At 41.6% G+C, this 18,017-nt stretch overlaps 1 protein-coding gene across 5 annotated transcripts in view; it reads right to left on the reverse strand.

Moving 5' to 3' along the window:
- The window catches only part of adarb1b (adenosine deaminase RNA specific B1b), a 197,386-nt gene that overhangs the window by 100,588 nt on the left and 78,781 nt on the right, over window positions 1–18,017 (reverse strand). For all 5 annotated transcript variants that reach the window (XM_034694485.1, XM_034694486.1, XM_034694483.1 and 2 more), the window contains one exon: window positions 16,239–16,319. The gene's annotated coding sequence lies outside the window, so the exon portion shown is untranslated. The remainder of the gene's footprint in view (window positions 1–16,238; window positions 16,320–18,017) is intronic.

Consider the following 18,017-nt stretch of genomic DNA (forward strand, 5'->3'; position numbering starts at 1 on the left):
ATCTTCCACTTCACATTCTCTTTTTCATCCCTAGTCCTGCTACTCTTCAGAAACAGACAACCTTCTCCATGTGGACGGCTGATTTAATGAATGGAGACTGATTCAGCAGGTAAGCTGGAAAGGTTAATAAGTTTAACAAACGCACATCAGGGAAAGATTAAGTCAGACTGGCTGCGAGTTACTCTCCTCTATCATTTCAGTTTTATTCAAAAAGACAAATCTGGTGTCTTGAAGATGAGTTTCCCAGCTCTTCCAGTCTGGTGAGGTACACCACTCTGTCTTTTCTGATGTTCTCACACTGATTCTTGGAGGATTTCAGTGATAACGATTCCACTTTTATCGTGTCTTAGGCCTGAGCCAATTCAATTTCACATCTATTTCATCTTCTTCTCTGTTGTGGTTAAACAATTTGATTTACACACTCACATGCACGATCATCACAATGCGCATGTACAAACTTCTACACACTCGCACAAAAATAACTCCACATCCATTCTTTCTTAACCCCCCCCCAACACACACACACATACACAGTCTCCGTATATCTAGCATGCTAATTATAGCTTGCCCATTAATCAGTGACAGTTGTAATTACACTAATTCCAGTGTGTAATCTGATCAAGGTGAGGAAGATCAAATCACAGCCTTTCTGTCCTGCTGGGCTTTAGGGGGCTTTAGTAATACTGGTGACAGCGGTGAGGTTGTAAAGGAAATTAGTTTGGACCAAAACAATCCGATTTGTCTCAGTAAGGTGGCTGATTAGTGGGTCAGAGTACACGCATGTGTGTAAACACAGCTATCTCCACTGGCTGCAGGCCACTCTGGCTGCTACATCACTTTTATTACCCGGCTGTCTTACTGATCTTCCGGTTGTGTAAGAAGCTTGATTTTGATTGGTCAAAACCCCTTGACAGAGGTTATTAACATACAGTCACTAACTTGAGCAACACCAGAGACAAACTGATCACATGTCATGTCAAATCAATCCACAGAAAAGAGTTCAGACACATTTAGTTTCTGCTTGTTGACAAAATAGAACGTAAGGCGAGGGGAAACCGTTAGCTTTGGCTAAAAGTTAGCTTTGGTTAGCATGCTAAATCAGCAGGCTGCGGACGTTTTCATCTTGGATCCTGTCCATCAATATGATGAAGGAGCGGAGCAGGAGAGAGAAACTTTAGGTTAGTGATCTCTACAAAGAAAGTTAAACCATGAGCGGTGGTGATGATAGCAGCAGGGTTCAAAGTTGTGACATTAGTTTCTTTTTAAAGGTGTGTGCACCACAGAGCTCAGAGAAGAAGGAGAGCTGAATGAGGACAGTTTCATGTTCAATCAGCCGCAACAGGCAGAGAAGAATCCATCACCATAGAACGATCACTGACGAGGAATCACTGGAACTATTTTTAAAAACTGTAAACATAAACCATTTAAATCAATAAAATCATCTTTAATCAATGTCTTTAACAACGTGTTAGTAGTTTAAGTTAGTAGCCGGGTAATAAGCAGGATAATGTATGGTTAGCAGGTAGTTATGGGAAAAAGAATCCCGACAGGGTGAGACAAGACCCCGACGCGAAGATCCCTTACTTATTAATTCACAATGTTTGTAATGTTAGAATCTAACGTGACCTGAGAGGAATGCTCGAACACCACAGGGACTGTAATGTAAGCTATGTGGACGTGTACTGATGATTGCTGGGCTCTGGGTGGATTTGCGGGTTTTGTAGGCTTCACTTGGATGCCTGAGTTTTTAATAGCTTTAACAAGCAGGAGTTCCCAGCATTTTACAAAGAAGTAAACTGCATTACACACATTTTTGGGTTAGGTTTCACCTCTAATGCCTTGTTTGATGGGAATAATGTTTGTGTGCGTGCGTTTGTTCTTTCATGTGAGCTTTATATTCTGCTCTTTTGGCCAGAGCACCTTTGATCAAGAGGTTTATATCATATTTGGAATATTTTAGGTAGAATAAAAGTTTAAAAAAAAAATCCATACTAGATGTCTAGTTGAAGCCCTGAAAGAAAATATAATCAACAACATATTTATTCTTAAAGGCCAAGGCTATGAGGCCACAACAGTCAGCACTCTAACCAGCTGTTGATCCATGTATGTAGGTATGTCTCACTTTTACAAGGTAAAAAAAGGCTTTGAGGATTAGAGCTATTTGGCAAATGCAATGCAACTAAGGTAACAAACTCTGCTGGAGTGTTACCTTACCCGGATCCTAAGTCTGATCCAGCAATCAGGACAAACTGGCACGATGAGGGAAAAGGAATGATGCAAAAGGAATAACAGAACTGCACTGAAGATGTTTATGATAAAGTGATAATAAAGTCAAATAGTGTAATAGGTTATGTCTCTTGTGTGAGCTAGTTTTGCTCTACGTGGTGCTGTAACCCTGTGAATAATCAGTTACTCATTCTTGGTACCGCCACATGCACGCCACTTCTGAGAAATCCAAAGCTTATCAGGCCTGCTGTGCCAGGTTACAGTTGTTCAGCTATGATTGGACGGTTAGTGTTTGGTGGAGAGGTTTACTGTGGTACGGTATTTGATTCTAAAACTGGGTCTGATGTGGGTTTTTATAAAGAAATGAAAGGTGGCCACTTAAACCCAAAATGATGCTGCTAACACGGGTCAGACATCCAGCTTCATAAAGTCTTTAGCAGGCTTTCTTTTCATGAAATCAGATAAAACATCTGTAAAATTATATTTATGCAAATGCTATACACAACATACCAGCGCTAAATCAAACAGCATATGGTCTTTTGTACAGTGATATGTTTACAAGAAGTACAAAGGTCTGATGTTTCTGTCAGGATACATAAACACAACGCTTCCATTGTAGTAAGATGAAGTTTAATCACTGTTCCAGATGCACCACATCCCATCTGCACTTTGTTCAGTGTGAAACAGATGTCACTGAGACAGAAAGCAGACTGACTGTGCCGTGTTAAATCTACACTATCAGTGATAGCAGCCTCTGCTACGGCTTCGCCTCACTGACTACATTGTTTTCACATCTGGTCACCCTGCTTCCACTTCCAGGTTCCCAAACAAACGTGGGCTTTGATACCAGATCCAGCCGTCTCCTGACTGGTCACAGGCGAGGATGGGAACCAGTGTACGTGTCTGTTTTTGTTTGTATGACAGCAAGCGAGGGTTGAAAAGGAACTGAGAGATTAAGTGAGAAGCAGTTCAATAGAGTGTGGGTGCAGAGTGTGAAGGAACACAGGTACCCTCCAGATGGTTCCTTCACATATAAATACATGCTAATCAGTGTGATACAGTGTTGTGCAGCACTCCGGCTACTGGACCGCACAGAGCATATGGTGCTGCAGCATCTAAAAAGAGAGAAGCCAAGTACATCAACATAATTCAGTTAAAACACAACACATGATTTATTTTAGGATGCTTCAGAATGCTGATGTGTATTTTCAAATTAAACTGCATGACTGTGCTACGCAGTAAAAGAGGCCAAATCTGCAGCTTTCCAAAGAACACATCAGAGGGAAATGATGTATGAGGATCAGAGCCTGATAAAAAAAACACTGATGTTTGAAAGAACATCTTGAAGAGAGGCCAAATTAAGGCATACACGTTTTATTTCACTGACAAAAATGGACACCTTTACTTCAGCTTTGACCCATGTCTTTAGTTTTCCTAGAATGGTTTGGATCACATGTCAGCTTAATCTACAGTCATGGCCAAAACTTTTGAGAATGACACAAATATTACATTTTCACAAAGTCTGCTGCTTCAGGGTTTTTATGTGTTTTTGTCAGATGTTTCTATGGTATAATGAAATACAATTAGAAGCATTTCATAAGTATCAAAAGCTTTTATTGAGAATTACACAGAATTCATGCAATAAGTCAATATTTGCAGTGTTGACCCTTCTTTTTCAAGACCTTTGCAATTCTCCCTGGCATGCTGTCAATCAACTTCTGGACCAAATCCTGACTGATGGCAGTCCATTCTTGCATAATCAACGCTTGGAGTTTGTCAGAATTTGTGGGTTTTTGATTGTCCACCCGCCTCTTGAGGATTGACCACAAGTTCTCAATGGGATTAAGATCTGGGGAGTTTCCTGGCCAAGGGCCCAAAATCTTAATGTTTTGTTCCCCGAGCCATTTTGTTATGACTTTTGCTTTATGGCAAGGTGCTCCATCATGCTGGAAAAGGCATTCTTCTTCACCAAACTGCCCTTGGATGGTTGGGAGAAGTTGCTCTCGGAGGACGTTCTGGTACCATTCTTTATTCATGGCTGTGTTTTTAGGCAAGATTGTGAGAGAGACCACTCCCTTGACCGAAAAGCAACCCCACACATGAATGGTCTCAGGATGCTTCACTGTTGGCAAGAGACAGGACTGATGGTAGCGCTCACCTCGTCTTCTCCGAACAAGCCTTCCTCCAGATGCCCCAAACAATCGGAAAGGGGATTCATCAGAGAAAATGACTTTACCCCAGTCCTCAGCAGTCCAGTCCCTGTACCTCCTGCAGAATATCAGTCTGTCCCTGATGTTTTTACTGGAGAGAAGTGGCTTCTTTGCTGCCCTCCTTGACACCAGGCCCTCCTCCAAAAGTCTTCGCCTCACTGTGCGTGCAGATGCACTCACACCTGCCTGCTGCCATTCCTGAGCAAGCTCTGCACTGGTGGTGGCCCGATCCCGCAGCTGTAACACCTTCAGGAGACGGTCCTGGCGCTTGCTGGACTTTCTTGGGCGCCCTGGAGCCTGTTTGGCAACAATTGAACCTCTCTCCTTGAAGTTCTTGATAATTGGATAGACGGTTGACTGAGGTGCAATCTTACTCGCTGCTATAAACTTCCCTGTTAGGCCCTTTTTGTGCAATGCAATGATGGCTGCACGTGTTTCCTTGCAGGTAACCATGGCTAACAGATGAGGAACAATGGTGTCATGCACCATCTTCCTTTTAAAGTGTCCAGTCACTCAATCATGACAGATTGATTGCCAGCCTTGTCCTCATCAACACCCACACCTGTGTGTCATTGAAATTATGTTAGCTGGTCCTTTTGTGGCAGGGCTGAAATGCAGTGGAAATGTGTTTTTGGTGATAAAGTTCATTTTCAAGGCAAAGAGGGACTTTGCAATTAATTGCAGTTGAGCTGATCACTCCTCATAACATTCTGGAGTATATGCAAATTGCCATTATAAAAACTGAAACAGCAGACTTTGTGAAAATGTAATATTTGTGTCATTCTCAAAACTTTTGGCCATGACTGTACTAATGCAAACCCCACAAACTGCACTGAGTGGGAGCACAAACTGTCAAAAAAAATCTCTCAAGTTTTTCAAATTATTTTCTGAGTGATTGGGGTCCTGACAAAAATGCTGCAATGAAGAAGCCTTAAAAAATACATGACCATCTGTTACATCTCGTCAGTTCCAGAAAGGTAAGGCCTCTGTTGAGTGGTAGCCAACACCCACAGAGGTCTCCTCACTTTTAGGCCAAAACAGAGGCGTGAAGCAAAGATGCAGCGTAAGGTGAATGGAACATGGACATGAACGGGCTCTGAAAAAAAACTGAGACACACTGACTGTAGCAAACATGCATACTTAGATGTGAGGACGCTGGTGCATTCAGTTGTTTAACTGATTAAATGTTGCAGGTCTGCACTGGAATCACTTCATAATGAATATTTGCATCATTGTAGGCCTAAAATGCTGGTCATATGTCAGACTAAACCAAGTGGCAACCTCTGGTTTTACAATATGAAGCCCATGTTATAAACTGCAATTCATTGAGGATCCACTTGAGGCTGGCTGCAGAAACACCAGAAACCACATACACACCCATTCAAAGAAGACGATCTTTACAATAGAAATAAACATGTTTACAGCCTGGATCAAAAAACAGCTTGGCTCTACGTTGTTAATTTCTCTATCAGCACACACTGTATTGGGATGAATTTTTTTCTAACGGAACAGTTCAGAAGATTTTAAGATTAGAAGTTTTTACCCACATAAGGACATAACTGACTTGACTGACAGGCGGGAACGCATAGCTGTTAGCTAGGAGGCTCAAACCCCGCCTCTTTACCTCACACTAAGTTTGGATGAGTTCAGCATTTCCAATATGGCTCCCGCTGAAGATTGGCTCCAAAACAGTGCTCAGGAACAGATGGGTCACGTCACGGATACTACATCCATTATTTATACAGTCTATGGTCTACACTGACTTGCTACTTGTCAGCGCTGAAGCTCCGTTCAATGTCTACTGCCATAGTGCTGCAATGCTCTACTACCTGGATGTAAACAAGTGCCCCGCCAATTTGAAGCACTTTATCATGATTTGGACTTTTGCATGCGTTTTTACAGATGCATCGTTTCTGCATTAGCAGCTCATTTCTTCTGATGAAGATGGTTCAGGCTGTTGGAGACTGATGCTTTTCTCATTTCCTAGCACGGCCTAGTTTGGCATTATTTGGATCTAGAAACATAAATTTGAAATTGTGTGTAAGCTGGGTCATGCAGGAGCTAGGGAGTGAACCACCAACCTTCAGGCTAAAACGCTACCATGCACGAGTGTAGACCCATTGGTACAGTGAAGACAGGATGTGCGATCAGTTAAAACTTTTGTCCATGGAGTACTGGTGGCCGAGCTGTCTAAGCGCCCCACATACAAAGGCTACATGCCCTGCGCAGAGGTCGCCGGTTCGACTCCTAGACATGACCACTTGCAGCATGTCTTCCCCCACTCTCTACTCCCCACATTCCCTGTCCCTCTTCAGCTGTCCTATCAAATGAAGGCATAAAAAAGCCCAAAATTTAACTTTTAAAATAATGTTATCCATGAAAGGCTGGCAATATTTTCTGCAAGTTCTTTGAATTGAGGGCTTGTTACGCTAACATGGTGCTACAAACTCAAACAGCATGCTGACATCTCAATCTGCACTGATAATTTTGGCAAGGCCGTGCTTTGGTCACAGACACATTTTAATGAGCTGTCTTGCAACAGGGGAGGAGCTGACAAGTATGGGGTTCAAGCCAAAACAAATTGAACCATTACCTATACATGTACAAGTTTGGATGACCTACTTGGGTCCACCAAAAAGAGCCCGAGAAAGTGAAATATCTTGTACCAAAATCTGAATTCACAAAGATTCCTTCCACTGCCAACAGATGCAGCTGAAGTGTCTCTGCTGAAAAGAGAGTGGATACAAAAGCTGTTTGAAGATCTTCCGTGCCTGATGTTTCAGCTGGGTAAAAAAAAAAAAAACACTTCTGTGGACTGACGGCCAAGATCAGTACTTTTAATGGCACCATTTTGCAAATATGTTAACATACACAGGGTCAGATGTGTGTTTGTAGGGGTCCCTGGTCTCCCACACAGAGCATTGGACCCTGATTGTACTCATTAACTAACATATGTTGGAAAAGAACAATATCATTCTCTGCTGATAATTAATGTATCCCTTTAATCATTTCCAGAGGCTGGGACATAATGAAGGATTCAGAAATGTTGGGGGCTTATCTAATGATCCTTCTCTGCGGGGCGACCCGAAAGGTTTGCTATCAAAATTTCAACATATTACTGTCCAGAGGGGAAGCTGCTACACTAAGTATATCAGCTGTGGATTTCTGTGCAGTACTTGTCCTAGCTTGAACGATTTGAACTGAAGTGTGAGAATTAGATTAGCCTACATTTTTTTACATTACCCCTGGCTGATGGTAATTTCAGGTTCTTTTCGACCAAGAGTTCCGGGGTCTTTTAGCCCCCAGAACTACTTTACCCTGAACTAAAAGGTTCCTGTGCCCCCATTGTTGTCTGCGTTTCGACCGCGGGATGAAGTCCCAGGTAGATTGTGCAAATCAGGCCAGTGACGTATGGAGGGAATAAAGTAAATGCACTACACCACCAGACCAGTAGAGGGCAGTAAAACAAAGAGGAATGCCATTCATCACAGATGACACCATAGAAGCAGACGGACAGGCAGGTATCATTATGAGCAACACAACAGTTAGCCTGTTAGCATGAAGAGACTCAGCTGGTCTGTTTTAGATGGTGCTATATTTCATCACAGATGGATTCACTGAATCAACACGTGAGAGGAGATAAGCGCGAGTAGCAAAGACGTTTCAACACGGCTTTAAAATCATTTTGAACTCAGAAAGCCGTGGTAGAGATTGGATGGTGTTTTGGTTTAAACCGCGACCCTGTTAACTGGAGACTTTCAGCCGGATGCATCCCTCATAAACGTCTTTAGACGATCATTAAATATCTGATGAGGATATTTTGAAATCTTAATAAAAACTAAACTAGTTTGCATTCCCAGGAACTCCCTCTGTGTTTCAACAGCTGTGTAAACTCCACAAACACTGACACGTTCAGCTGAAGGTCTCCAGTTTACAGGGTCACTTTTAAAACCGTAACACCGGGAGGAGAGACGCATTCACGGTGGGCTGAGAGAAGACTACTGTTACAAGCTGCTAAATCAAGAGAATCACAGCTTCTTCTTTTGAAAAGTACACACACATACAAAAAAGATAGAACAAATCAAAACTAATGAAAGAAAGAGAAATCAAGTGAATCACAGATGTGTGTGATGTTATTGTGGACGGGGGGAGGAATAAAAACACTGCGGTTAATCTATCAATCAGACACGTTAAACATTACAGGCCCTGCCCCCCAAAAGTCCCGGGACCTTTTAAAAGTACTACCCCCCTAGCAGGGGCTTTTCAGGGGGAAGATCATCTACCCCTGAACTAAATTTAGACCCTGGGTCCCCCGGTCGAAAAATAAAGTCCCTAGTTACAAGGTAAAGTTCCTCTGGTCGAAAAACGCCTTCAGTGAAAAACCCCTGCCATACATTAATATATACACAATGTGTGAATATTCAAGTGTTCTGGCGTCTCTGGCTACACAGCAGACCTTTTCTCAGCCTCACACACAGCCGAATTGTAAGTCTCATCTGCGGAACCAAAGGTCGTCCTGCCAGCAGTCCCCACTACACTGGTGCAGTGCTCTGATGGGAAAAAACAACCGTGTGCTCATGACACTGAAGAAATATCGCTGGCCTAGTTCCTCGTGGTATGAAAATTAAATCATGGGAGGCAGCCACCTTTGTATCAGCAATAGGAGAAAAAAATCTTAAAGCTGGGGTTGGTAGTCAGATTTAGATCCACTTTTTGTTATACTGGTTAAAATGATCTTTCTGTCCTGATGGTAATCAATACATAATGTGTTCTTAAAAAAGAGGTTAAAAAAGCTGCTATCTACAGCCAGAGTAAACCTGGGAAAACACCAACCAATCCCTGCCATCAGGAGCCAAATGATGAAACCAATCAAATCCCGTCCTGCCGTTCTGCCCGCCTCCTGCAGAGCGTACATTTCATGTTTGTTTGTGTTTTTAACTTTCACTATGAGAATGTTTTGGTGTTTTCTTACCACTGACTGAGACATGAGTTGACGTAGTGCACAAACCATGTGCTGAGGACCGGTTTTGAATCAGTCACCATCATATGGTTGTGAATCAGCGGCGCTCGTGCATGTGAGCGGGGGCGTCGTTTTGGAGGAGCTCCGAGGGGATGGGGGGAGGGGTCAGACTGAGTCCTGAGGAAATGCTACATTCAAATTCATGCTAGTTTTCCGTGACTACCAACCCTAGCTTTAAATAGGGAGTGTCATGCTCCATCACTCAGTGAGGATGTGACACTGTATCATGTATCACTGAATCAATGTTAGCTGCAACAATGACACCAGACACAATGGACATATTGTTTTTAAATGTATGCATGCAGCAGATGATCACATGCTGAAAAATCATTTATCAAATAATTTGATTTAAAAGTCTTTCTGCAATTTTTTCTCCAAGCTAGACGTTGAAAAAGAGGAAAAACCTGCCCTTTTCTTTGTACATGTGTTGCCCTCATGTTCCAATAAAAGCTACAAAACAAATTAAAACACTACAAACATTAAGAAGTCACTGAGTTGTAAACAGAAATATGCAACTGGAGTGCCACAGGCAGCAGCAGTCACCCTGGCTGGATGAGTCTTGCCAACACTGCGCTAAATATTCATTAAATTAATGGAGGTGAGGTGGAAGCAGGAGGGCAGGATGCCACGGGTTGTGTTGCGAACCGTACACACAGAAATGTCAGCACACACAAACCGGAACATTAGCTGAAAATTCAGCATTACAACTAATGGAAATGAACAGCAGGTTTGGTTGGAGTGACTGTGCACAGGCCTGTGTAAGCTAACTAGTACGTGCTTACATCTCTAAATGCTGAGTAATTGGTATGTGTGTGTGTCTGTGTGTGTGTGTGTGTGTGTGTGTGTGTGTGTGTGTGTGTGTGTGTGTGTGTGTGTGTGTGTGTGTGTGTGTGTGTGTGTGTGTGTGTGTGTGTGTGTTTTGGGGGCTAATGCAGGAGCTGTATGTGATTAAAGAATGTCTGCTGTATCAGAGGATGAAGAAATGACACCAAGCTGACAACATTTTTAATACCTTCCTAAACTTTTTCCTGAGGAGAAAGAAATAAAGTCCTTCCAAAGACAGCACGGTGCCGTCACCTGAGCGCCAACGAGCACAGCCCCCGTGCAGCAACCTGCGGTGATCAGCATCTTCTCAAAGCTGCCCTCCTTATGTACCTGACAGCTCCTTCCCTTCAGCAGCCAGCAGGAAAGTGGAGACTATTTAAGAGAAGTCCAAGCAGGGTGCTAAACGTCGCCTCTTGTCAGTAACAACACCAGTGTCTGAGCTGTCCCTGGCTCTTGACCAACAATAACTGCTCCATGCCACTAAAAATACGACACAGCACAAAACATGTACAGGGGCTCACGAGGGGTTTAGAGTTTTACTTTCATAAAACTGTTGTATATAAGAAGGCAGCTGTGGATCAGTGTCGGTTGTCTCTCAATCAGAAGGTTGGGGCTTCAATCCAAGGTCACACTGTCCAGAGCAAGACATGTAACCCCAAACTGCCCCTGCTGTCTATGCCAGCGGTGTTTGAATGGGATTACTTAATACTGATGGGGACTTTACATAGAAGCCTCTGGCATCAGTGTATGAATGTGGTGTGAATGGTTGACTATGATATGTAATGTAAAAGCACTTTGAGTGCTCAGAGGAAGAGAGAAAGTGCTGTATTAAGAGCTACAGCCCATTTACCATTTAATATAAGAGGGGGAAGAAAAGAAGAAGAAAGGGACCAAATAAGTAGAAAAGAGGCACAGATATCTTATAATACAACATGTGAAGAATAATGTACAGTAAGTGGGTTGTTGACACCCCAATAGAGTGAGCAGGAGGAAGGTTCTTGTCTCACCATTCATTATATTCATTATATAGTTAGAGCTGGATCAGGCTTGGACCAGCTCTTAGTTATGCTGCTATAGGCTTAGACTGCTGGGGGAACTGGCACACTGACACACTGGGATCCTATCTCACTCCCTTCCCCCTAACCCCCCCATCACTTACTTTAACTCTCCCTGTCCCATTAAAGTTACTAACCATAGACCTTTCTGGAGTCCCTGAGCTCCCTTGTCTCGTAGGTTCCTCTGAGCTGCCATAGACTTCCTCCTGCTGTGGACGTTCCAGACTTCCAGCTGATACAGACGTTCTGGACTCCAGCGGCAACAGCTTCTACTACTCGTCTTATCACTATCACTGCTTCCTCTCTCTCTTATTCCCCTCTCTCCCTCTTTCCAGACTTAACTCTGTTTCAGCAGATGGCTGTCCAACATGAGTCTGGTTCTGCTCGAGGTTTCTGCCTGTTAAAGGAAGTTTTTTCCTCGCCACTGTAACTAGCTAAATACTGTGAGGGGCAATACTCATGGTGGATTAAGGTGGGGTCAGAGTGAATCTTACCTGCATTTCATTTATGACCATAGACTGTATAAATATGGACGTAGTATCTGTGACATCACCCATCTGTTCCTGAGCGCTGTTTTGAAGCCAATCGTCAGCAGGAACCAAATTGGAAATGCTGAATTCAACCACACTTAGTGTGAGGTAAAGAGGCGGGGTTTGAGCCTGTCAGTCAAGTCAGTCATGTTCTTTCTTATTTGGGCAAAACTCATTATCTTAATATCTTCTGAACCATGGCATTAAGCCCCCACTGCCACTTTATGTCCGTTTCTAAGACAAACACTGAACCAATAAGAGCATCTGGTAAATTCTAATGCAGGACAGACTTGGCATTTCTTTACCATGAATAATAATAATGGTGTGTAAGTATTAGTATCGGAATATTGGATCCCAATATGCACATCCTTATTTTTCTGCATTGATATAATTACAGCTGGTGGATCAGATTCAGCGGTTAGAGACACATTTCTTCAGCAGCTATCTTCATGTTCAATCAGAATCAGTTTCTAAACACAGCCGTGTAGTAATACTGTTTTATCATCTCTACCTGACAAACATTCACACCTTTCAAAACATACACTCATTGATTGTAACAACTGCCTTCAGTCCGAACTTTCATCACTCTGACATCATCAGTTATTGTTTTCATAAAGCACTACTGAGACCGCAGAGGATATTATACAATCCTTTTTTTCAGGCCGAGTAGTACTCTCAGTGATGAATAAAGTGATATTCATCTTGAGTGAATGAGTCACCACAACAGAATGGAACAAAGGGACACGGGTACACAGTCCGTTTGCCTTACCACAATGTATTCACAGGCCCTGCAATTAAGCATCCTTACACAACAGAGCACAGGTTTTAAGATTCAATCTGACAGGGGTAAGTGGAGGAGACAGGCTAAGAGAGACAAAAAGAGATGGATGGAAGGAGAGTCCAGGATCCCCTGATATTTGAGCCGATCTAAAAATAGCCACACTGGAGAAGAGATGTGAATCAAATGTACTCCTCAAACTCTTCAGAGAACAGAGAAGAAAAAAGCCTACATATATTCACTGCTATGTAAAGATGAGCACAAAAGGTTATGTGAGTTGGTATCAGGTGCACGTATAGGTTACAACAGTGTTTGGAGTCCGTCTGGTACTGAATATGAACCCTCTTCATTTCTGAATGATGTGTAATGTTACTCCTCGTTTGGCTATTAGAGTTACAGGAGTAACTGGAGTGCTGACAGAGTCATGTAGCCAGAACACTGTAACATAAGACGCAATACTCAATTTCATTTACTTATGAGATATCAATAGCTTCATGTCTACATGCACTTGTTATGTTGATGGAGCACAGTATGTCTGCAGAAGTGTCATTTTATAAGCTACATGTTGTATGCTATTGTTTATTCTCATGACCAACTTTTTGATTTGTATTTGACAGAGACTGACAGTGTAAAAAATCTGAAAACAGCCACACCACTATGACTACAACAATAAGGAAAACAAAATAACAACCAGACACTTTCTCTTAAGCCCTACATTTCTGCTTCCTCATGGGTCCTTCTCTGAAGTACACAATACAAGAAGGATATTCCTAACAGTGCTTTTCAAAGTAAGCCAGGAAAATAAATATAGACAAGCAAACAAGTGTATTAAAACACGAATTAATAAATAAATACATTGAAAATGTAAACATACCTAAATACTGTTTCTTAACCTGATGCCTGTTACCGGGGGGCTTTTTGTTCATTAATCTTTTTAACTTTTTAACCATGTCGTCTGCCTGTGTTTTGTTAGTCTTGATATTGTCTGCCTGTGTTTTGTTAGTCTTGATATTGTCTGCCTGTGTTTTGTTAGTCTTGATATTGTCTGCCTGTGTTTTGTTAGTCTTGATATTGCCTGCCTGTGTTTTGTTAGTCTTGATATTGTCTGCCTGTGTTTTGTTAGTCTTGATATTGTCTGCCTGTGTTTTGTTAGTCTTGATATTGTCTGCCTGTGTTTTGTTAGTCTTGATTTTGTCTGCCTGTGTTTTGTTAGTCTTGATATTGTCTGCCTGTGTTTTGTTAGTCTTGATTTTGTCTGCCTGTGTTTTTTTATCTTGATATTGTCTGCCTGTGTTTTGTTAGTCTTGATTTTGTCTGCCTGTGTTTTGTTAGTCTTGATATTGTCTGCCTGTGTTTTGTTAGTCTTGATATTGTCTGCCTGTGTTTTGTTAGTCTTGATATTGTCTGCCTGTGTATGTTAGTCTTGATATTGTCTGCCTGTGTTTTGTTAGTCTTGATTTTGTCTGTCTGTGTTTTGTTAGTCTTGATATTGTCTGCCTGTGTTTTGTTAGTCTTGATTTTGTCTGTCTATGTTTTGTTAGTCTTGATATTGTCTGCCTGTGTTTTGTTAATCTTTATTTTGTCTGCCTGTGTTTCGTTAGTCTTTATATTGTCTGCTTTGTTTTGTTAGTCTTGATATTGTCTGCCTGTGTTTTGTTAGTCTTGATATTGTCTGCCTGTGTTTTGTTAGTCTTGATATTGTCTGCCTGTGTTTTGTTAGTCTTGATATTGTCTGCCTGTGTTTTGTTAGTCTTGATATTGTCTGCCTGTGTTTCGTTAGTCTTGATATTGTCTGCCTGTGTTTTGTTAGTCTTGATATTGTCTGCCTGTGTTTTGTTAGTCTTGATATTGTCTGCCTGTGTTTTGTTAGTCTTGATATTGTCTGCCTGTGTTTCGTTAGTCTTGATATTGTCTGCCTGTGTTTCGTTAGTCTTGATATTGTCTGCCTGTGTTTTGTTAGTCTTGATTTTGTCTGCCTGTGTTTCGTTAGTCTTGATTTTGTATGCCTGTGTTTTGTTAGACTTGATATTGTCTGCCTGTGTTTTGTTAGTCTTGATATTGTCTGCCTGTGTTTTGTTAGTCTTGATATTGTCTGCCTGTGTTTTGTTAGTGTTCATATTGTCTGCCTGTGTTTTGTTAGTCTTGATATTGTCTGCCTGTGTTTTGTTAGTCTTGATATTGTCTGCCTGTGTTTCGTTAGTCTTGATATTGTCTGCCTGTGTTTTGTTAGTCTTGATATTGTCTGCCTGTGTTTTGTTAGTCTTGATATTGTCTGCCTGTGTTTCGTTAGTCTTGATATTGTCTGCCTGTGTTTTGTTTGTCTTGATATTGTCTGCCTGTGTTTTGTTAGTCTTGATATTGTCTGCCTGTGTTTTGTTAGTCTTGATATTGTCTGCCTGTGTTTCGTTAGTCTTGATATTGTCTGCCTGTCTTTCGTTAGCCTTGATATTGTCTGCCTGTGTTTCGTTAGTCTTGATATTGTCTCCCTGTCTTTCGTTAGCCTTGATATTGTCTGCCTGTGTTTCGTTAGTCTTGATTTTGTCTGCCTGTGTTTTTTTAGTCTTGATATTGTCTGCCTGTGTTTTGTTAGTCTTGATTTTGTCTGCCTGTGTTTTGTTAGTCTTGATATTGTCTGCCTGTGTTTCGTTAGTCTTGATATTGTCTGCCTGTGTTTTGTTAGACTTGATATTGTCTGCCTGTGTTTGTTTAGTCTTGATTTGTCTGCCTGTGTTGTGTTAGTCTTGATTTTGTCTGCCTGTGTTTTGTTAGTCTTGATTTGTCTGCCTTAGTTTTGTTAGTCTTGATCTGTCTGCCTGTGTTTTGTTAGTCTTGATCTGTCTGCCTTAGTTTTGTTAGTCTTGATATTGTCTGCCTGTGTTTTGTTAGTCTTGATCTGTCTGCCTGTGTTTTGTTAGTCTTGATCTGTCTGCCTGTGTTTTGTTAGTCTTGATCTGTCTGCCTGTGTTTTTTGTAATTGTCTATCCTATGATTTGTAGCTGTCAGGTTTTAAAGTCTTACTGTGTCTGTGTTCTGTAGGTACCTGCCCTTGGACTACGGATGAAATTTAGCATCTGTGCTAAGTCTGGCACATTTACATTGATGCTTAATGCATTAATGTTGAGTTGACTGTGCAGTGTCCTGACTCAATAAATAAATGAAATGAAATGAAACATAACATAGAGAAAATAAAATTGTCACTTCAGTGCCCGTTTTGCTCTTTTCTCTTATTGGATGATACTCCATGAATGTAGGTATTTTTGTTGTTGTTGTTACATTTGTATTTTCTTGCACCTGTAAGTTGCATTGTGTATGACTTCTGGCTTAAAGCTGCTGCCCCTTAACCAACTAGAACAGAGGATTTCAGATTAGCTCTGATTGGTCCGTCATAACGGGAACAAGGGGAATAATAACATTGCTTGATACAAAGGCATTGGAAAACACAGAGATTAGTCTCAAATTACTCCACTTACAGATGAGAACAGATTGTTATTATGACCTTTTCTCCAAACCCAGAAGAAAAAAAGTAATGATTTTTTACACCATTCCTACCAACAGCAGCTTTAATGTGTGTAAAAATAACACTTCTGAACTTACTGTGTAGAATCACTGAGTAGTGGAAGACAAAGCGTTGTTATCTGCTGATCCTTTTTAGTCCACAGATGGAACACACTGCACCTGAAGGAACAGAAAGATATACACTTAATACACATCTGCTGCAGAGAGAGCAGAAGTAAAAGATCACTTTTTTATATCAAAAATAAACACTTAGGCCTAGTGGACTGGTTGAACTTATGTGTGTCTCTCTTTTTATCGCCTTGTGTCACTGTCCTCTGTCGCTAAGCAGCAGCTTTCACTCCTTCGACAAAGCTCAGAGAAGTTAGCCTTCAGGGCTTCCTGACAGTAGCTCAAACTTTTTCCCTGAGCTGGTGTGCTTTGTGCTACAGGGTTAGCTCACTGAACAAGGCAGAAAGAACCGAGATGACCCTTGTTTATAAAGTCACTGAGTTTCTAATAATCTGTATATTTGACGTCACACTTCCAAACTGCCATCACATATCTCAAACTAACAAAAGAGGGCATGGAGAGTGATCCTGTGTAAGATCCAAACCAAACAGGGACACTGTACACTGTGCTGAAACTGCGACCTTAGTCACGAACAGCGTGTATCACTTCTTAAAAGGAGCTGACACAACTTTTTCGAGGGGATGCCGCACACGCAACCCGGAGCGCCAATGAAGAGAAACCAGGCCAAGATGTCCATGGGCAATTTGTCGGATATGTCACATATGACCACAATATAAGAAGAAACCGCTGGCAAGCACCCTCCTGACCCTGCTCTGGGCAACGTGACTCAAACCAGCAGCCACCACATCAATACTGCAACACAGCAGCACGTAAAACAGAGCAGCAGTAAACGGCAAGACATCCACAGAGGGGTGGAGGAAGAGAGCAGATGATGCCCCATTGTCCAATCCCATTAAGTGTCAGTGATCCTACTGTTAGAGGCACAAAGAGAGGGGTCAGTCTTTACTACTGAAAATGGAGGTGGCACTCGGGAGGTTTAGCACAGGCCCAACCTGAGTCAGAGGCTTCTAGATGAATGAAGTCAAGTTATTTATGTCTTACTGATAAAATACAACCTTTCAACAGTGATAACAGAGATAACAGCACTTAAAAGATAACTCAAGGTCGACCTTTTTAGTCTTAGTTTTAACTGAGTTTTATTCTTATAACAGTTTTATTTTACCTTACTTTATTCATTTATCTATTTATTATCTAATTCAAATTTTAGTTACTTTTTATTTTATTTATTTATCTATTTTACATTTTTTGTACCAGGCTGTAAACATATTTATTTCTGCTGTAAAGATCGTCTTTTTTGAATTGGTGTGTATGTGGTTTCCTGTACTTCCAGAGCCAGCCTCCAGTGGACACTCAATGAACTGCAGTTTTTAACACTTCCACGTTGGCTTCAATTCTCGCAGCCGGAAGTTGTTGCTTGATTGTCACTGAGACTGCGTCCATGTTTCATACCAGTGTTAATTTTGTTAACGAATTTATGACGATAAATGTTCGTCAAGGACTCATTTTTTCATGACGGAAACGAGACTGTGACGAGCTAAAGTGCATCACTGATAATAAAAACTCTGACAAACGTATGTTTATTTTTTGTTGACGAGACGATGACGAGACGAAAACTTTAGTGGTGGACCGTCGGACATTAAGAATCCATGTTTCCCCCGCTGTGTGTCTTTAAAGATAAAGTGATGACTTCCTGTGACAGGGTGAGTTATTATCTGAGGGGCTCAGTGTTAGCTTGGTCTCTACCTGCAGCAGGTGTGCTTTATGAACCAGCTCTCCTCACCTCCATGC

The sequence above is a fragment of the Notolabrus celidotus genome, chromosome 10, assembly GCF_009762535.1.
Source record: "Notolabrus celidotus isolate fNotCel1 chromosome 10, fNotCel1.pri, whole genome shotgun sequence".
NCBI classification, from domain to species: Eukaryota; Metazoa; Chordata; class Actinopteri; order Labriformes; family Labridae; genus Notolabrus; species Notolabrus celidotus.